Raw genomic sequence first — 21665 nt, forward strand, 5'->3', positions numbered from 1 at the left:
ATCGGTGTGGCCAAAGCTATACTCCGTGTCCTTTAGAAAGTCAGGGGATAGGGCAACTCCCGGAGCCCTCACTCAGGGGGAACAATAGTGGCCCACTAAGTATCAGCTTTTGGGAGCCATTCATGGAGTAAACGCTGGGGGATATGACTAGGAGAGCAGGCTAAATCTGTAGCAGGACATCATCCTCCTGAGAGACAAAGCAATGGCCCTTCACGTGCTGGAATGGAGAACCACCTAAGACACAACTGGGAATAAGGGGCAATGTGCAAGACATTTGTAAAACAGCCTCCCGTTCCTGAGCGGGACTGAAGACACAGTTCTTCCTGGGGACGCCAGAGAAAAAAATGGGGACAACTTAATCCCAAAGAAAATGTATTCTTCCCTTTGCTCTTCTTGAGAACTCTGCACAGCCTTAGATTTTCAGAGGCTAACAATCTTTGGCACAGTAAACATCAGCCACTACTTATTTTTCCCCCCTCTCGAAAAGGGTCACAACCACCATGTATAACATACCACAAACTATGATTTAAAACTCCACAGGAAAGGCCTCATTCCCTGTACTCCTGGCTCCACAAACAGGGCTTTCTTTCTCTTCTTTTTACTGCTCACCCCCATCTACACACACACACACACACACACACACACACACACACACACACACACACACACGGTATACTGACATTTAGCCTCTGCTCACCTGCTTGTGGCTGTCACTACAAAGTAAATGTGAGAAGAAAGACCCATGTCTCCTTGCACAGGCACACAACAAAAAAGGGACCCAAAGGGACCTGGCTGCTTCTTCCCAGATCTTCCCATTCCCCAGTCCCAGGACTGTCTTCTAGCTGCTGTTGGCTCTGAAAGTTTGGATTTCCAAACCCAGAGCATTGGTAGGCAGGGAGGTTCTCACAGTGGCTGCGAGCAGAGGCCTCCACATGTGTGAGCTCCTAGAGTCCAGTATGAATGGGGGTCTTGTCTGGCGTCAATAAAGCACCTCTCTGTTTATCTGCATACTATACAGAGAGTCTTGTCCACTGAGAAGCCACCCAGGGCTCCTCAGCAATCCCTTTTCCTGTTGTCTTGAAGGAACCTATTTAACATGTTCCTTCTCCGGGGTAAATTAAGCAACTGAAGCATTTTTCAAGGCAAGCATGAAGCACACTCATTGGCTCATTGGATATCAATTAATTTTTTTTTTTAAATTCTCTTGCTGAGATGAAAGGTCTCTCTCTGGCTATTCTGCCATCCTTGCCAATTCAAAGAAATCACTCATAAAAACGAAACCGATTCTTAAGCTTCAAGCTGCTCACAAAGAACCAATTGATTTACCCCACTGGATGCAGGAGCAGGCGCAAAATAAGAATCTTGTTGCGGTCGGGATGTTACACTAGAAAAACTAATTTATTTAGAGCCGTGCGACAATCAGACACATTGTGACTTTAAAAAAAAAAAAAAAAAACTCAGAAAGCAGTTCCCTTGGCGACAAATCTTAAAGAAGAATGAGGTGGGTTTGTATTTGCTGAGTAAGGAAGAATTTCTCCAAAGAGCAAGATGAATTATGTTTTTTATCCAAAACATATGTGTGCTGGGAGAGATGGGAACTCTAACAAGGAGAGGATTCCTATGACGGGGTGGGTGGTTCTGTATCCCAAGACTGAAGGTCTGGGCAGGAGGGAGAAGTGCTGTGTGCTGTATGGTCCTGTACTGTCTAGCTTGGGCATTTGTAATGTTATTATATTCATGTTATACACATAAGGTAAGATAAGGTGATTTAGAGTTTACGAGTTAGTGTGGTTAGTGATTTCACAGGGTCATAGTGCTATGCCACCATCAGGGTCAGTGAGAGGGCTCAGCTGGTAAAAGGTGTCGGCCAAAAAGCCTGATAAAACAAGTTTGAGGCCAAGACCCTCACGGTAAAGGAGCCCCCTCCTCAATGCACACACATACATGCACATCCAATAAATGGACACATGAATAAATGGTCTTTAGTCTAAAATGAACTCCCGCAGAGCTCTCACACGGGCAATTTGTCGTTTCTGCCATGCACCAATGGTCTTGTGTCTTTGGGACGTTCCTACAAACAGAATCTAACCTTTTAAGTTTGACTCCTTTTGTAGATCTTGTTTAAAAAAGTGCAACTGAACTGATATGGTTCTTGGGAAAGTCCCACCAAGGCCACGGATCTTATTTCTCCCAGGCTATCGGCTTGTCTAATGGCTCTTAATCAGTTGTAGCCAACCCCACAGACAACAGAAGATGAAACTATCCACACAAAGACTATGCAGACAATTACTGCCCACTTAACAGAGCCAAGAGGAATGGGTGGGTCAATAAAGCCTTTCAGACATCTCACCATGTAAAAGTGCCCAGAGCTATTCTGACATGACAATGTTAGGCTGACAGCCAGAAGAACAGGGGCATCTCTAAGGGTCTCTTACTGCTTAGAAGGTCAATTCTCAAAACCCTGTTTTTAAAATGGCTCGGCCTCTGGAGGTAGCTCTCTGAGCCTTGTGTGATTTGAGTCCTCTCCACCTTCACAGCCAGGAACTGCAGGACACTGTGACTGGACACTGGTGGGGACAGGAATGGCACACATTAGGGCAGAGGCTGAAGACGTCAGCTTCATTCTACGGAAGCCTGTAGGCTCACTACTCCCATCTGCATTCTGTAGGGCAGTACTGGGGAGATGAGGTTCTGAGACGAAACCACATGACAAACCCTGTGTAGAAAGTGAAATCAGAGTCACAGCTATGATCTTCCACAGGGGCTGGAGCTAGCAAGAAGGGATGCCCTATGGCAAGGGTGATTTAGTATACAGTCTAGTGGCGTAGTGCTTGCTGAAGGGGCGTTAGGTTTAGAAGTGTAGAGCTTACATCATAAGACAGCTACTGAAAATGTTTGGTTTTGTAAGGTCTGATCGATTGGCTAATCATAGCCTGGTAATCCTATAAATATGCAAGTAGGAAAGTCAGAAGGAGAAAAAGACGCAATGAATTGAAAATAGCTGCCCATAGGTATTAGAGCTGCTAGGCAACCATATCAAAAAAATCATTTTTACACGTGATTTGTCTAAAAAGATCGGTTAAGAGATGTGGGTATCAGGCCTCATCCGGGAAGTTACTTCGTGCAGCGGGTGGCGGTGAACCAGAAATCACGACCTCTCAGAGTGAGTGAGTGTCTATGTGGTTCTCCATCACAGATCTTTATCCCCACCCGGCAGGCTCAGGGGAATGAACAGAGATTTAGAAAGTCTGTAAGACCCAGGCTGGGAATGGAGCAGAGTCTTCTGAACATAATAGGGCCACTGCACTCAGGAACTCACATCAGTTGCGGCTCCACCAGAAGATCATGCCAGGCAACTCTCCACCATGGAGAACGAGAGGGATGGATCATGAGTCCCTTACACCTAGCTGAGGAGGTGACAACGATGGCTTCCAAGGGATGGGGGGTTCATTTTCTTAAACGGTATGACCCCTATGACCCCTGATAGTTCCATCATGTTCCTCCAGATGACTCCACACACAGGAGTATATGGGCAGCACAAATCGTTCTGTGCATAATGAAATTAAATTTTAAAAGAGGGCACAAAGTTAGAAGGGAAGGAAGGGTGTGAGTGAACCCAGGAGAAATTAAGAAGAGAGAAGGGGGAATTAATATATTCAGAATACATTGCATATATTTATGAAATCTTCAAATTAATAAAAGTATTATATTAAGTGGAAAGGAGGATGAGCTCAAAAGAAAACTACAACCGTCCATTGCATCATTTAGAGGAAACCCGCTGAAAAGCTGAGGAAGCAGGCTAAAAGTTAAGGGATGGAGAAACATGCACCACGCTCAAGCTAATCTAAAGAAAACTGAATGGCAAGCGTTCAACAGGAGAAGAACTACAGAATATAAAGATGCAGAATATAAAGAGGCAAGTTCTACTGCAAGACATAAAAACATGTATGCACTCAACAACGGTGTGCCAAAACTCATAAGGCAAATCTGATTCAACTACAGAGGAGAAGCAGCCATTAGTAGGTTTAACACCACCCGCTGCGGTGTTAAATTATTAGCAATTTCTAATTTCTAATATTTGTTTGTTCATTTTATACAGTGCCAGGCCATGGGCCACAGGGCCTGGAGACTCTTGTCAAGCACTCTAGCACTGAGCTACAACTCCACACTCCAGCTCTCTCCATTGCTGGGGACGAGAAGGTCTCACCCTTTCCCACCAGGAGGTATTCTTGGGTTCACTTTAATGTCTATCTTTACATTTTCAGAGGCATGATGGCTCCAGTCCTCAAAGAAGCCCCATGAATAAAGTAATGGACGTATCATTCTCACCATGTAGATGAATAAACTGGGAACAATTACGGAAGTCAAGGGCCTCCACTTAAGTCCCACTGTGGCTGAGAGTTTGGGCAAGACCCCTCTCCTCTGACTTCATCTTGCCTCATCTTGCACAATCCCTGACCACAGCTGCCACACTGGGAGGTGCCAGGCATGCTGACTCTGCAGGCCTCTGCCCACCCTTCTCAGGTTCACCATTACAAGCAGATCTGCAGGGGCCTGACCTCCACAGGAGCTGACCAGCAGCCCTCCTGAAACAGTGCTGATGTTTGCGCTGTTGTTTAGTTTAATAACAGGAGGGTTCCTTCCTGGTCTGTTACTCATTTCTCTCTAAACCACCACTGCAAAATGCCTATCTTAGACCTCTGGCTCATCCGCTGAAATGCTTGTCCTGTGTGAAATTATAATGTATGTGTTGGGATGAGCCATCATTTACATTTAAAGGCTTTTCGGTGGGGAGCTGGCAGGGTGAATCAGGGCAACTGCACCAAGCCTGATGACCTAGGTTCAATCCCCTGAAATCACACAGGCAAAAGAACTGACTCATGCAATTTGTCCTGTGACCTGTGAACGCAGACACACACAGGGAGACAGACAGACAGACACACAGACACACACACAGAGAGAGACTCAAATAGCCTCTCACACACAAAGGCATACACACATGCATACAAAATAAGGTATAGTTTACAATTTGTTTAACATCTCAATCTAAAATAATATATTTCACCATGGAATGTATTATAGTTATCACTTGGGATCAAGCCGGTGATGGCCCCAGCTTCTGCCTCCTCCCCAAACCCCAAAATCGACAGGTATGCCAGTCCTTTTGTAAAACAGTAGTCTCTGCATAGCTGAGGCTGGGAGAAGGGCAGGAAAGATGATGAAGGAAAGAGTGAGAAAGACCTCCCAGCTGCCCGGTCCTGCTGACCACATCAGAAAACACAAGAAAGCCCATGTTGCCCACAGAGACAGTAGCAAGTGTGCATCCCAAGGGCCCAAGCGACATCAACCTTAAGCTACTGGTGCCCACTCTTTTTTTTTTTTTTTTTGGTTCTTTTTTTCGGAGCTGGGGATCGAACCCAGGGCCTTGTGCTTCCTAGGCAAGCGCTCTACCACTGAGCTAAATCCCCAACCCCCTGGTGCCCACTCTTTGTCATAAATCTACCTCACACCTCCATTTGCAGATGTCCATCCTTGAACTTCTCCTCTTCCGGTACATGGTCCTCTGGAGCCAAGGGGAGCAGGGGGCCCTTACGACCTTGAGAAATGCAGCTGGAGAGTGATCCTAGTGTGCTTTCTGTTATGTCATATACTCCGTGATCAATTAGGTGGGGAAAGGGTTTATTTGGTTCACACATCCAGTCACTGTCGTGAGGGCAGTCAGGGCAGGAACTCAGGGCAGGGTCTGAAGCAGAGCCCATGGAGCAGCAACACTTACTGACAACCCAGTGGTTTGCTCAGTCTCTTTTCTTTTCTCTTTGCTTGTCTGGTTTGGTTTATTGTTGTTTTTATTAATTAATTTATCTATTCAATTTACAGCTTAGTCTCAGACGCCCCTCCTCCCAACCCCTTCCCTTTCTTCTCTGAGAACACCCTGGCACATCCAGTCACTGCAGGTCTAGGCACATCCTCTCCCCCTGAGGCCAGACAAGGTGGACCAGTTAGGGGAACAGGATGCATAGGCAAGCAACAGAGTCAGGGACAGCCCTGTTCTAGTTGTTGGGAGACTTGCAACACCAAACCAAGCTGCACATCTGTTACGTATGTATGTGCAGGGAGGCCGAGGTCCAGCCCATACTTGCTCTTTGGTTGGTGGGTCAGTCTCTGGAATTGGCCTACTTTCTTATACAAGCCCAGGTCAGCTGCAATGGAAGCTGCCCACAGTATAATGCATCTTCCCACATTAACCATTAATCAAGAAAATTCCCCAGACCTGCCAACGGGCCAACCTGATGGTGGCTATTACACCACTCCATGTTCTCTCTTCCCGGGTGATGCTAACTTGTGTCAAACTCACAAAAATACCAGCCAGCACCAAAGCCAAAAACACCCTATTCACACCCATCATAGAGAAACCTGCTTCTGGCTGGCCCTGGAGAAAGAAGTTCACCGTTATCCTCTTGGTGAGCTTTTGCTATTCAATCACCTGTCTTTCTAAAAGCCTCTGAGCTTGAGATCTACATGTAAAATGTCTGTTGGTAAATCCCCCAGCCCTGCTTCATAAGGGTTCATCATGTGTGGTGGATTGAATATGCTTGACCCATAGGAAGTGGCACTATTAGGAGGTGGGCCTCGTTTAAGGAAGTGAGTCACTGTGGAGATGGGCTTTGAGGTCTTAACTTAAGCTCCACCCAGGGAGGTGAAGACCCTCTTCAGTCCTGGCTGCCAAAAAACCTCAAATACCATGCCTGCCTGGATGATAATGGACTGAACCCCTGAAAATGTAAGCTAGCCCCAGTTAAATGTTGTCCTTTGTCATGGAATCTCTACATTGCAATAAAACCCTAGCTAAGACACCATGGGATCCTTTTCCTTGAAGCCAGGAATCCTGGTTTTGCCTAAATAGGAGACCCTAAGGGAAGAGAAACTTTCTAGGTTCCTGAACAGAGATAGCGTAAGGGCTGGGTCTCTATGTCTGCCACCGAAGACAGAGCTCACACCCAAGCCCCCATATACTGTATATCCTCTCTGCTTTACATAGGCTGCCTAAAACAATGTGCATGCATCTCTGTAATCATATCAAGAGCAAAATCGGGACAGGAAAAGGTCCTCCCCTGGGTGTTTTCAGACAACAGTTGGCTGAACCCAAGCAACGACACAGGAAGACAACTACAAAACCACAATTAAAAAAAAAAGTCAAGATCCAAAACCAAAACAGAAGTCACGTTCTTGTGAGTTATGAGTCTTTCCCTTGGCGTATTTTCCATGTTGATAAAGGCATTTTACATACAATCCTGCCTCACAATTATTTTCTCTTAGTAATCTAAACATTTTCCCAGGGCCACAATCTCTAAAAAAATCTTATCTAATTAGTGAATGATGTTTATTTAACCACATTTAAATATTTTCCATTTGGAGCTATTACATTTAAATCAGAAATGAAAACATGAAGCGCTTGGGCACAAATCATTTATTCTTCTCCACATTTAGCATTGTTTTCTGGGGCAGGCTGCATGGCAAAGAAAAAGAATACATTCATCCTTAATCTAGAGCCTCCGCAAGCTTGGGCCAAGGGATACATTCTGACTGAGCCAACATGATACATTTCACCTCCTTCCCACAGCTAGTTCATCTTTAAAAAATAAGAAGTTCCTTTGAGCTAATTTCTTAAAGAAAAAAATTCTAGGAATTAAAGGATTCATGTTTACAAAGAAACCTTTATTTTCTCCCTCAAGGTCTTTATTACGGCTGCCCACTGCCCACAGTTACACTGTAACTATTCCTTGTTTCCACCTAAGCAGAGCTGAGGAAAGCAGACTGGGATCTGGACAGACAAGGAAAGATCCAAATATAAATAAACCAATACGCACTAGGATTATGTGAACTTTAAGTGATTATGCTTATTAGGCCATTAGCCATTGGTTTATAGCTGGCGCATGGCTTTGAAAATCACCAACATAAACCTTTAGGCAATACCTTTTTAAAAATCTTATACAGTATCTCTCATGTACCTCAGGAAGCCTAGAACCCACTAAGAAGACGAGGATGACCTTGAACGCCTCATCCTCCTACCTCCACCTTCTGAGTGCTGAGATCATAGTTGTGTGCATAGCCAGGGGTGGAGTCAAGGGTTTAATGCATATGAAGCACTCAGTCATCCGAGGGACACCCTCAGCCCCTTGGTGGATGAGCTCAAAAGGGTTCTCTTCCTTTTCCTTCAAGCTGCCCTTCCTTTTAGTTTCTGAGACGGGTCCAAATTCTAAACTCAACCTAGCCTAAAACTCAATACTGTGTCTGGTATGCACTTCCTGTCTCAGCCACCCAAGTATTGGGATGGCAGTCATGCACTAGGCCCAGCCTGGGGTTCAGGAAAAAGGTCAGCACATGGAAGTTTGTGCCCGGCACACGATTCTGTCCTGGAGCCCACTGGCCACTCTGTCACCCAAGGTATCTGAGCTGTGCCCCCACCCCACCCCCAATCCCCCCGACACCACTGCCTGAGATAGACATGTGCCAGACTCCTGGGGCCTCCCCAGCTCCGGCTTAGGGAACACTAAGCAGCGCCTCATTTCAGCAGTCATGTGATCTATCTCACTGCACTCGGGCTTCAGTAGGCCCCACGAGGGCTCATTCTGTTGATGCAATAAAGCATGTGTGTTGACAAGAGTCCCAGGTCTGTCCCTTCGTACTTCAGAACTAATAGTTTTATTTCCAGGCTCTGACAAATATCCCATTTGGCAAAGCTCAGTCACCTTGGCTCTCTGCCGGCCTAGGGAACAGAGGGATGGTGACTTCCTTCCCGTTTGTCCCTACTACCATGCCAGAGCCACCTGGGGAAGCCGGGAGACCTGTCTCTTGATGGAAATACACACAGCCACTACATAGGACAGGAAGACGGGGAGCCAGGATTTGTACATCCGAGCCAGACGCAGAGTGAGACCGAAAGGCCAGTGACTGGGAGGAGTCTGCCAGGAGGCCCACTGCCCAGAGCACAGGCCAGGCTAAGCCACAAGCTTCAGAGAAGCAGAAAAAACATGGGGCAGCTATGAAAGCACATACACAGAAGCCACAGAGGAGAATCTTCTCAGAAAGGAGGTCAGCAGCACAGAGGTCATGGGAGGAGAGTGGAATCAGGGTGATAGAGCAGCTGGCTGGGATAACGGCTTAGCATTCAGGACATGGCTATGTAGTCAGGGACAGATGCAAGAGTGAAGCACAGGGAAGAGGGGCTTCTCCCACCAGCTGCCCTGAATCCTCAGTGGCTACAATTTGATTTAAAACTAAAAGGCCAGCATAATAAGTTCCCAGCAGGAGGAAAAACTGGGACACCTGGCAACAACCTCCGGCAAAGGTGAAAGGTGGTCAGATATATTTCAAAGGTTGAGAAGTTCTGTTAAGGAAATGGCTACATTCTCCACATTAAAAGAAAACCCTCTAGGATCCAATTTTATGCTGAATTGAGTCCATTTAGTAGCTTAATTACAATAATATAGGTTGCAGGACTCAGGGGTGCCCAAATGGGACAATGTGGGTGGGTATCCACAGTGTCAAGTAGACTCAAGACACAATCCCAGTGAAAACAGGACCAGGACCCAACCCATGGCCAGACCATCCTTGGGAAGGGACCTCTCCAGAGGGACAGGCCTGGCCAGGATGCCACAGGCTTCGGAGGCTTGCTCCTGTTGTGCTCTCCCAGCAGCAGCACAGCCCAAGAAGACAGAATGCCAAATGCACGTGTGAGTTTGTATTTTATGCTATTAGGAGGCAGAGGAGGAAGAGGAAAAGGAGGATGAGGAAGAAGAAGAAGAGGAGGAAGAAGAGGACAACAAGGAGGAGAAAGAGGAGGAAGAGAGGGCAGAGAAGGAGGAGAACAGGAGGAAAATGAGGAAGAGAAACAGGAAATGGAAGAGGAAGAGAAGGAAGAGGAAGTGGAATAAGGAAAGGGAACAGGAAGAGGAGATGGGGAGAAGATGCAGGAAGAGGGGGACACTGTCCCAACTGATTTTAGGTAATGTGTTTTTTCTTTTTTGACATGTGCGTGCATGTGGTGTGCGTGTATGTATATGTAAGGTTGCATATGTGTGAGCACATGTGTATAGGTGCACGAGGGTGGATATGTACATGAAGGCCTTCACATGTATATGAGGTTTGATGCCAGGAGTTTTCCTTAGTCCACTGTACTCTCTGAGGCAGGGTCTCTCAACCAAGCTCCATCTAGCTGGCCAGCTCCAGGGACCCTGGCTTTGCCCTCCAACAGGGAGCAGACTGCCCCACCCACCTGACGTGCACTTCAGATCTAGAGGTCCTAACTCTGGTCCGCACGCCTATGTGGCAAGCACTTGAACCACTGAACTGTCTCCCCAGTCCTATTAGTAATGTGCTTTATTTAACCCAATACAACCAAAATATAGTTATCTCAACATGTGATTCATAGAAAAATTCCTACTTGTGCTCCACATTGTGTTTTTACACTGTTCACCCACACCCAAAGCTCAAATAAGATGAGCCAGAGGAGTCAGCTGCCAAGCCTCACAGCGCACAGGGCTGTCCCATCTCCTCCATCTGCCCGTGTTTATGGCTTACAGCCACACAAAGGAGGTCCTGTCACCTAGAAACACAGCCCTTATCTGCCAGAGAGACAGGAGCCGCTCATGGCCTGCATGTGTCATCAGTGGGCTCGGTGGAGCTGCTGCTCCCGGCTGGAGCTGATCTGTCGCCGGCATCTAGGACAGAGAGGAAACAAGGCACTGTCAAGGAAGCGGAGCTGGGAGCCAACGAGGAGCTAGGCCAGAGAGTATTAAAGCATGAAGAGATAAGAGCCATTCTCTGCAGCCAACTGGCTTGCAGGAGCTGCACAACTGTCAAGCCAGGTCCTTCAGGATGCATTCCCACCAGACACAGGATACTGCGGGGCCTGAGGGCGAGGCTCAGTCTTTCCTCAGCCTCGAATCCACGCACCTGCAGGGTCCTCCCACAGCCAGCATCAAGGGACAGGCCAGGGAGCTGGACACAGGGGATTCTGTGGGTTCCGGCTGAACAGATTTCTAGAGGGAAAGTGGAATGCAGGAAATTCCAATCATTTAGGAATTCGTGCTCTGCAGACCGCAGAGTATAATGCCCTACCTGTTATAGAAAGGCCTCGCCAGACCTTCAGCCCCACTTCTCTACTTCCTTACCCTCCCTATAGTGGGTAAGACTCAGAATCCCCAGGACCAAGTACTCTCTGGCAAGTGGATAACATAAGTACATACTAACCTCATAAATGTACAGCAAATAGTCGAGACTGCATCCGGACTCTCAGGGCTTTGGTGGGAAAAGATGTGTATCTAAGTACCAAGGAAACGCCTACTGGAGAGAGCCTCATGCAGCTACTACACGGTCTCTGCAACCCACATGGGGCTCAGACAAAGGCACAGAGGCGCCCCCCCCACACACACACACATCAGGAGTATCACTGCCGTGTGAACATTCACCTGGACCTTGCCCACATGGATCCCAGCTCTTCTAGGAACGACAGGTAGAGGAGGGACAGCTGTTTACTGAAGCCCAGAATAGCCAAACACGGCCCTTGGTTGTGAGCATGAACTCTGCCTCACCCTAGCTTCTGGAGCCCCTGCATGTTTCTCACTTCTCTGCATTTCTCCTGTGTGCTTACACAGTCTTCCCAAGCACAGCAGAATCAACTGTAGTGGTTCCAGAAAACTTGTCTCTTCCTAATGAAAGGGAGAAGATGCCACGGACACACATATCCATTAACACACAGACACACACACACACACACACACACAGATACAGATACATACACATACACACAAATATCCAACAACACACCTATACACACACACACACACACACAGATACAGATACATACACATACACACAAATATCCAACAACACACCTATACACACACACACATATATATATATACATACATACACCCAATACATACATATACATACATATACATATACACACACAAATATCCACAAAACACACACACACATATATGTGTATATATATACACAACATACATATACATATATACACATATACACAAATATCCATCAACACACACACATATACAGATACATACACATACACACAAATATCCAACAACACACCTATACACACACACATATATACATACATACACCCAATATATACATATACATATACACACACAAATATCCACAAAACACACACACATATATATGTGTATATACATATATACACAACATACATATACATATATACACATATACACAATATCCATCAACACACACACACACACACACGAAATACAAACAACACAAGCCCACAGCCAAGGCCAGACATCTGAGACCAGGGATCTGTATACAAGCAAAGGCCAGTATCTTGAGAACTAAGGATGGAGAAAGGCAAAGAGGACACCCTGGTTCTCAGGGACATGAGAGTAGCTGCATCAGCCTGCATTCATCTACCCTTATGATGAGTAGACATACCTGTGGGTTCAAGTCCTTGTTAACAGATACTCTCCTCCTACCAAAGCACACGAATGCATACAAACACTAACATTGTTTCTCTCTCTCTCTCTCTCTCTCTCTCTCTCTCTCTCTCTCTCTCTCTGCCCCTTGTCTGTGTGTGTGTGTGTGTGTGTGTGTGTGTGTGTGTGTGTGTGTCTGTGTTGCTTTCCTAGTTTTAGTTCTATTGCAATGATAAAACACCATGACCTGAAGCAGCCTACGGGAGAAGAGGGTTTATTTCAGCTTACAATTCCAGGTTACAGTCCATCACTGCTGAGAAGAAACAGGTAGGAGCTGGAAACTGCTGGTCACGCTGCACTTGGTCACACCACATCCACAGTCAAGAGCAGAGAGGAACAGAGTCACCCGTGCTGCCTGCTCCCTAGCTCCTCAGCTGACATCCATCACTCTCAAATAGTTTGGAATTCAGGTCATGAAATAGCACTGCCCACATCCAGAGTGGGTCTTCCTGACTCGATGAACAACTATGACAATTCCCCCAGAGACATGCCCGGAGGCCGACTTGACCTAGGTAATTTCTGAACTGAGACTCCCTTCCCAAGGGATTTCTTCTGGGCTGTACCGAGATGACAGTTAAGACAAGTCAGCACGGACACACATGCACACATGATACAGTGCACTTGTAAATGGCCCATGGTTAGTCTCTGCAAGGTAAGGTGATATCAGGTAGGGGGGGGCCTTTATCCACTGTGGTTGGTCCTTGTGGGGACAGAGAGATGACACAAGGGTGGCGAAAATGATGATCACCGGTCCAGAGTGACACCTAGGCCTGGATTCCTACCTATCACTTGTGGTTGGCTCCTACCAGCTCTCATGCTAGGACTGCGGGGAATTTCTCTCTCCTCTCTCAGCACTAAAGTACTAGGCCTGAGGACAGAGCACTAGGAGAGCCCAGAGGCAAGGGCAGAAACTGGGGAGACATGTTGAAAGGTAAGTTCTTGGGCCTCAAACAGATGGAATTTTTTTGTTTGTTTTAATTTCCTGTCACATCTGGTCCCTTCACCGACCAGACTGCCTATGGCAGTTGCCTCTCTGAGCAGCAAAGAAAGGATTAGGGTCTCCAGGCACAGCAAGTCATTGCTGACCCACCCACACAAGAACTTCCAAGTGTCTAGCCCTGGCCAGTGATCGCGAAGATATATACACGTTTTAGCTAACAAGTTCCCCAACCTGGGTTGCCAAATCTAACAGTCTTCTTGAAGCCCTTGCTTTGCTGTGTCAGTGTGTCAAGCTCTCAGGTGCAGGACACCAAGAGGTATGGCAGAGCCAAGGGGGATGGTCAGGAAAAGTGAATCTCCATCTCTGATAATACATACACGTGTCCAGTGCACAGGTCTGGTACACACCTGCCCCTATGCTTCTGGGTGCGTGAGTGCATGGATGGAGTCCTCAAAAGTCACAAGCTGTTCTTCCCTGAGGCAGAACCTCATCTGCGGTGGTTGCTTCTCTTACCTCAGAAGAAAGAACACAAGCTCTCCTCCCGTCTTGGCTGGTAAGCATACCTGTGAACGGTTCTACCCCCTGCTTTGGGGAGATTACTCCAGTCATTTATCAGAAGGACTTCCATGTGTAAGGGTGAGGGATCTGCCATACCCTGCTGTTCCTGGGGTTCACCTGCTTGGGCATCTCCTCAGCACCCTCAAATGCAAACCTGCGGCCACTGTGTCAGTCCTCTGTACCAGAGTGCCATACCCAATACAGGACCACTGAGCCTTTCCTCAGAGCCTCTCCTCATGCAAGCCTGCTGAGCACAGCCTGGTTCTTGGTCCTAATCTAATATGACTATCTCATTTCATGGCTCCTTCCAGTACACTATGGATGGATGCCCCAGGAAGCAGACCATGCTTCCTGCCTCATTTGTACCACATGAAGCCTCAGGATGCAGCTTGGTCATTATTCCACCAGACCCTTGCCCTTGTCAGCAAGGAGTTGAACACACAGTCACTATACCAAACATAGTGTCCAGGGCTTCCGCTGTGCATTCTGGTAGAACTCTACCCTTCTCACTGAAGAGCCAGTGCCCACACCTGACTGGTCCTGCCTGGAGGTGAATTTGGCTTCAGCCCAACATTCCAAAGGGCCAGCAGTGTGGGACGTGCTGAGGTCATAGAGAGCGACAGTTAAGCTCTCCTTCGATGATGATGTGTCCATGGAGACCCCCATGGGACTAGACACTCTGAATGCTGTCAATCGGTACATAGCAATTCATTCAGGAAGAGTGGGAGGAGTGCAACGAACCTGTGGGGCGTGTAGGGAGGAGTTCCCAAATGAGTAAGTTCCTGCCTTTGTAGAGCCAATGCTTAGCGAAGGAAACAAGTTACACAGATCACTAAAATAGATTAGATAAATGCAACCGTGGGTTCTGAGGGAAAGTTACTACTGAAGTGCCTAATGGGAAAAATCTACCTTAGTGGAGACGGGAGGGTGGGGGCTGAGCCTAAGACAATGTAACCTTAGGTAAGCTTGGGCCTAGAGAGCCAGGGCCTGGGCCTGAGCCTTAACTCTAGTCTTGCCTCTTTCTTCTCTGTATGCCTCCATTTCTTTCTCTACAAAATGCCTGTCGGGAAGAGTAAAGACACATTAGTGGTGCTCCAGATAAGGAAAAGGACATCATCTGTGGGCAGATCATCTGGGTCTGGTCTTGACACAGATGGCAGCAAAAAGATCCAAGTCAGCAGCTACTGAGGATCTCCTTGGAGGACAGGCTACTCAACCAAGCATCCCAGGGGCTCTGAGCAGGAGTAAGTGGACAGAGTGCAGAGGGACAGCGGAGAGGGACACAAAGCATCACGTGAATGCTCAGTGTTGATGCTGGCTTCCGATGCTCCTGTCAAGAGTGGGCGTGTGGGAAATGGGGCTAAAGATGCCAAGCTCTGAACATTTATTTCTGTGTCCTCTACCCACAGCTGTGTGAGGACTCTCGGAGAGTGGCTGGCCCTGACAGCAGGCTGGTTTCTTCCTTCGGGGCATGAAGACAGATTCACTGGGATGGGTGTGATGGGCCCCGGGAATGATAGAGAAATTCAATGGTTGACGCCAGGAAGGGAATCACCTTTACATGATGAAGGTGCAGGGAGCCCATGATGGGTATGGGTGTGTGTGTGTGTGTGTGTGTGTGTGTGTGTGTGTGTGTGTGTGTGTGAGAGAGAGAGAGAGAGAGAGAGAGAGACAGAGGCAGAGGCAGAGACAGAGTGAGACAGAGACAGACAGAGAGACAGAGACAGAAGACAGAGAGAGACAGAGAGAGACAGAGACAGAGTGAGCAGAGACAGAGAGACAGAGAGAGACAGAGAGACAGAGAGAGAAACAGAGAGACAGAGAGACAGAGATGCATGCATGTGTGAACAGAATTTCTACTCAGGACACTGGCTAAGTAACAGAGCCACGTTCTGAGATGTGCCATCTGCCCAGGCGTTCAGGAGACATCCTAGTTTGATGTATCACACAGCTCCTTCCTCCGGACCACCTCCCATTGTGCTACCTCCCAAAATCAACCATGCCCTGACCCTCAGATTACATGAAAACTGGTTCTTTGAAAGCTTAACACATTCTCCCAGAAGCACGACATTGCATGAAATGCTTACAGTCTTTGGTCAGATAACAACAGCCCGGCTGACTAGCCAACCCCGTTCACGCCAGACTCTGAGAGCTTTCCCAGTTGCCCCCACGTTGGAGGTTTGAATTAGAATGTCCTCCATGGACTCAGGAATTTGAATGATTGGTCCCCAGTTGGTGGAGCTGTTTTGGGGTGGCCCTGCTGGAGGAAGTGTGGCACTAGAAGTGGCTTTGGTTATTTAAAGCGTCACAACATTTTCATTTCGCTTCCCCTTAACTTCCTGCTCTAGCCACCAAGTCTGCCACTTGCTGCTGTGCATCACAGACTCTTATCCCTCTGGAACCATAAACTAAAACCAACTCTCTTCTCCAAGTCGCCTCAGTCAATGACGTTTTAACACAGGGACAGAAAACACACCGGCCACTGTTGGAAGCCGAGGGGTCCCAAAAAGAAGACCCCCCCAAAGCCAATGCTACCACGGCCTGCCACATTAGGCTGGCTGGGAAGTTTTCAACACCCACAGGAACTACCGCAGCCCACAGAAGTCTTCTTAGGCCACTCTGGAGTAACACCCCTTGATTGTGGCAACCACACCATTTCACTGCTCTCATAAACCTGTCCTGAACTCTAGCCTCCACCATAAGCCAACTGGGCAGGAGTAAGTGGTACTGAAAATACACTGAAGAAAATACTCTGTCTGTCTGTCTGTCTGTCTGTCTGTCTCTCTCTCTCTCTCTCTGTCTCTCTGCCTCTCTCCCTCTGTCTCTCTGTCTTTCTCTCTCTCTCTCTCTCTCTCTCGCTCTTACACACACACACACACACACACACACACACACACACACACACACACACAGACCCCTCCAGCATGCTGATGTCAACCAGGTGAACTCACAGCCTCTTTGTTTGCCCTACGTTCCTATACAGCCCAAGTTGTTTCTTGCTATTTCAAGTCCTGATTGCACATTGGCCTTCTAATCTCCCAGGTTAACAACCTGCCGGTTTCTGCAAGCATGGAGTCCACTATGCTGTACATTTCCAACAAGGTAGACCCCACCTCAACATCAACCTGCTCCTGTCTTCGCTTCTGGCTCTTTACACTGTAGATCAAGGTCACACACTCTTAATGTTCTGTAGACTTCTAAGATCAAGGCCCAGCTTCCACATGTACCCTGTGAGACCTCAGATTATGCTTGCCCGCATCATGTGGGAGTAGACCATATACCTGCCCCGTGGGTATGAGGGCTGCATCTATGATCCACATGACACTCAATACCTACACATGAAACTTAATGGATATACCCCTGTCTGCTCCACTTCCTGCACCAGACATATAGCATAGCGCACAATCAAACATGAACTGACACGCATGACTTCAGGCAAGCAGGAAGTTGACTCTCCCTCCCTGTGATACTGCATCGAGCTTATAAACTCACACTCGAGAGTGGTGGTTCTCAACCTTTCTAATGCTGAAACCCTTTAATAAAGGTTCCTCATGTTGTGGTGACCCCAACCATAAAATCATTTTCATTGCTACCTTGTAACTGTAGTTTTGCTGTTATGAATTATAAGTATCTGGTATACAGGATATCTGATATGAGACCCTGTGAAACAGTCATTCTACCCCCAAACGGGTCTGAGAATCACTGCTCTAGAGCAAGCCTTCCACGGTTCTGCAGAATAGAAAGAAGGCCCTTTTAGCTTTCACAGCTAGTAAAGTGTTATCTGTGATGCTGCAGGAGCCTCCCCAAAGCTCACATCTCTCTCTCTCTCTCTCCAGAGTTGAAACCATCCAGAGTTGAAAACACACCTCTTCCTTGTGAGTGGCCACACCATTGGCTGTATCTGTAGGTCATTCTGTAGCATTGATTCCTCTAGAAATCTAGAAATGCTCCTGCCTCAACACAGCTTTGCTCCTGGACCTATGAGAACATCTGGGCCAACATTTTAGGGCTATCCAGACAAGCAGATACTTGCCAAGGTCAGACATCTGGGTGGGAGCACGGCTGGGAACAAATGCCCTGCAGACGTGTGAACAGTGGCTTCAATTAATTTCTTGAGCTAATTAAGAAAAACTATCCATGTGTATCGATGATTGGGAAACCCAAACCAAAAAAAAAAAAAAAAAAAAAAAGGCTAACCTCAAATAACTTCTCCAGTCTAAAAGGAATGAAGGACATCTTCCACAAAGACCCAGGAGAAGTATAATAGTTGACAGTCCACCTTCCTCAGAGGAGCCCACTCTGCAAGCCTCTAACTCAGCCTCAATCTGGAAACATTCCAGGTGAGTAGGGGTGCTGCTATGTCAAATGAACATTCTCCCAAATAGCTCTCAGGAAAGCATTGACAGCCCAGACCTATTCCAAGAAGAGAAGAGGGAAAGGGTCACAGATACTCAGAACAAATCCACCCCAACCCCATGTGGCCAAGGCACCTGATTGCCTCTCCTTAGCTACAGTGCCCTTATGGTCATAGAGAAGGACTGAGGACCCATCTATATCCATGACTCTCAGTGTCTCAGGACAGGCTTCGAAGGCTCTCCCTGCCCCTATAGAAAAAAGCCTCTAGGAGATGTTTGAACAAAAGGAGGCAGCCAGGCCAAGTCAGGAACCACAGTGGAAAAAACAGCACTCTCAGTCAGGCAACGTGGCTCCTGGCTTGGGGCCCTACTGCTGCAAGCAGGACAGCACGTTAGCTCTGAACATAGGCAGCACTGGTAAAACAGTGTGTGGTATCTTTTCCAAAGCCACAATAAGGCCCCCAGGAGAAGCCACGTAGTCTAGGAACAGTTTGGAAACAGGCACTGCAAGCTTGCAAACAAGAATTTTGAAAGACGCCTGTAAAGTATAAGCATAGCTCCCACAGCTTTGTGGCCTGTGGACGTCTAATTCCGTCCGCGTGTTCTTTCAGTAATTTATCTTTCAGTAGTTCCCCTTGACCGGGGTGGGAGGCGCCGATGTGAGAACTGGGATGTCTTTAGGAAAATGAACTCCAGGAGCTGGAGATGTAGCTCAGGGGAATATTTGCCTACCGTTCCCATTCACCAGGCCCCTTGTTATGCATACACTGATGATAGTGGTCCATTGCATTCACTCCAGTACTCCATTGGTGCAAACTGGAAAAGTTCAAGGTCATGTTCGGCTCCCTCAGGAGTTCCAGGTCAGCCTGCCCTAGAGAGCCTACAAAAACCTCACTATAAAAACTAAAGACGAGTGAATATATCAAAATGTTAACTCCAGAATTCAAATTGTGTTGGGTCCAGAAAATGTCCCTCCTAGTCCAACTGAGTTCCATGCACCCATTTTCCCAGGAGGGTCACATGGAACCCTGGAACACAAAATAGGTATGTATGGCAAAGGGTGGTGCCTGACTTAAAACCCCACGGGGGAGGGGGGGGCACCTGGCCCTTTAACACTGCCACAGTCACCCTGAAGCATGAAGTAGTTACTGTTTGTTTCAAGACCACCCAGGAGTCCCACTCAACAGAGGCCAAGTCCAGAGTCTTGGCCTCCAATTCAAAATCCCCTCTACACATACTTCCTGAACAGTCTTTAAAATGTAATAAAAGCCAAACTGTGGGAGACACTAGAAAAAGTAGTACAGCCCACGGGTGCCACTGAGGAGGAACAAAACTTTGGTTCTCTGGAAGCCACGGAGGCAACCCCATGGGAACGGTTCTTCACACTCTGCATTCCTTTGCTGGTGCTTTTTCCACCACCCTGGCTACGCCCCACTGGTCATCTGATTCCACAACTCTTCCTTTAGAACGGCCCCTGTCTCTGCCCTCTTATCCTAGGGCGCCCTAACCACCTTTCCTTCCATCTGCTATTGTGTTTTTATGCATCTCTTAGCAGTCTAAACTACCACCCTGGCCAGGGTCATGGAGAAGGACCTGTCTCCCAGACACCCCTCCTGGAAGGTCCTTCCTTCCTAAAAGTGTCCTAAGCAAAATTGTTCTGTCCTTCTAATCCTAGGACACTGGAATACACGGAACCGTGGGAAGGGTTCCCAGAGCCTTGTCTAGCTCTCCTTGTTATGTGGCCTTTGACCCTGCACCAGGCAGGCTGTAGATAACTGTTCAAAATAAGCATACTTTAAAGCATTCTCTGAAAAAGAGACCAAACAAGAACTAGAGCAAACTTTAGGTACGACCACCAGAGACCCGCCTAGGGTGAAGAAGTCGCCTCTTCCCGCGCAACGGAGGCGGCCAGGAAGCCTTCTGTTAGCAGGAGCGATTAAATCTCTGAGCTCCAGGGACGGTGCAGAAAACCGGGAGCAATGCGGAGCACGGAATGCGAGAGTCCTGAGGGGACTCCTCAGGAAAGAGAGGTGCAAGGGACACCGAGACTCCTGGGCCAGAGGCCAGCAGAGGACCATGCCCATGGCTAGGCGCGGCTAAGCACTGCGGGGTACTCGCGACTGCCACTGTCTAGAACGGACCGGACCTTCCCCACGCCCTCGCTCTACCCATGGCCAGGTCACGGCGGGAGTCCACCCAAGGCCTGCAGACGGCCGCCCACCCGGGCCACTCCAGCTCAGCACATCCCGCGCCTGCGGCTGTAGACTTCTCCGTGGCGCGCGATCCCCAAGTGCAAGCGGCCAGGAGGACGCGGCCGTCACCCAGCGGACTCAAGGAGCAGAGCCCTCATCGCCTCCCCGGAGCCCGCGGGTCACCGCCCGGCAGCACCGGTTAGGGGGCCGAAACCAGCCCCGCACAGCCTTGTCCCGCGCGGCCCGCTCGGGCGATGCCGACACAAAGGGGACGCGCGCGTCACCCACCTGGTCCCGCGCGGTCCGGGCTCCCGCTCGGCCTCTTTGCGCGCGGTTGCGATGGCCCCGCCCGGTGCCGGCTCGCGGGTGCTGCTGCCCCGTCAGCCTCCCGCGTGCAGCCCGCCCCGCAGCGCAGCGCCCTTTATGCCTCCCCGCCCTGCGCCCCGAGAGCTGCGCGTGGGGTCGACGGGGCGCGAGCGCGCACTAAAGCGCGGGCGCGGGAGGCAGAGCCAGTTTGCACGCCAGCGCCCCCTGCCGTTCAGAGGCGCCTTAATGTCCATGCACCAGGACCAGCTGTGCAGCCCCCACCAATGCCAGAGGACCCAGGTCAGCTTACTGACCTTATGGTGCCTTTCGGGGGTACAATGAGACCTCCTGAAGTTGTACCCCTACTTCCAATACCAGAAGAGCAAGTCCCAACAGCTACAAAGAAATGTGTTAAAGAAAAAAAAAGACCCTACCAATGAGGAACTGGGAATATCGTTCAGCGGGATATCTGGGACCCTCTACTGTAGTCTGGCTATGCAAATTATAGTAAGCCTCTGAACTTGACAGAACCTACTAGGCGATCTGCCTGTGGGTACTTTAAAAGAATCATCTTTTCACCCAAGTTCTGATGAAGCAAATGGATGGAAGAGTTCTCAACGGGCCCGGGCCTGAGGCTAAGGCTCCGTGAGTATATGTGGCGTATATGTGAAACAAAAGCCACAGCATTTTGTTTCTTTCTCTTAGCGCCTAAAATCCACCAGTGGATGGGAATTCCCATAAGTTATTCTCTTGCAATCCCTCTGTTAGTTCCTGAAAATTCATGTCAAACGTG

At 48.3% G+C, this 21665-nt stretch overlaps 1 protein-coding gene across 2 annotated transcripts in view; it reads right to left on the minus strand.

The window, feature by feature from the left end:
* The window catches only part of Rnf144a (ring finger protein 144A), a 119703-nt gene extending 98652 nt beyond the window's left edge, over positions 1-21051 (minus strand). The window contains exon 1 of one of the 2 annotated variants that reach the window (XM_087554264.1): positions 20855-21051. The gene's annotated coding sequence lies outside the window, so the exon portion shown is untranslated. The remainder of the gene's footprint in view (positions 1-20854) is intronic. The other variant, NM_001082410.1, reaches the window with a different exon arrangement.
* Between the last annotated feature and the right edge of the window lie 614 nt (positions 21052-21665).

This window comes from Rattus norvegicus, chromosome 6, assembly GCF_021556685.1.
Source record: "Rattus norvegicus strain SHRSP/BbbUtx chromosome 6, alternate assembly SHRSP_T2T, whole genome shotgun sequence".
Lineage (NCBI taxonomy): Eukaryota > Metazoa > Chordata > Mammalia > Rodentia > Muridae > Rattus > Rattus norvegicus.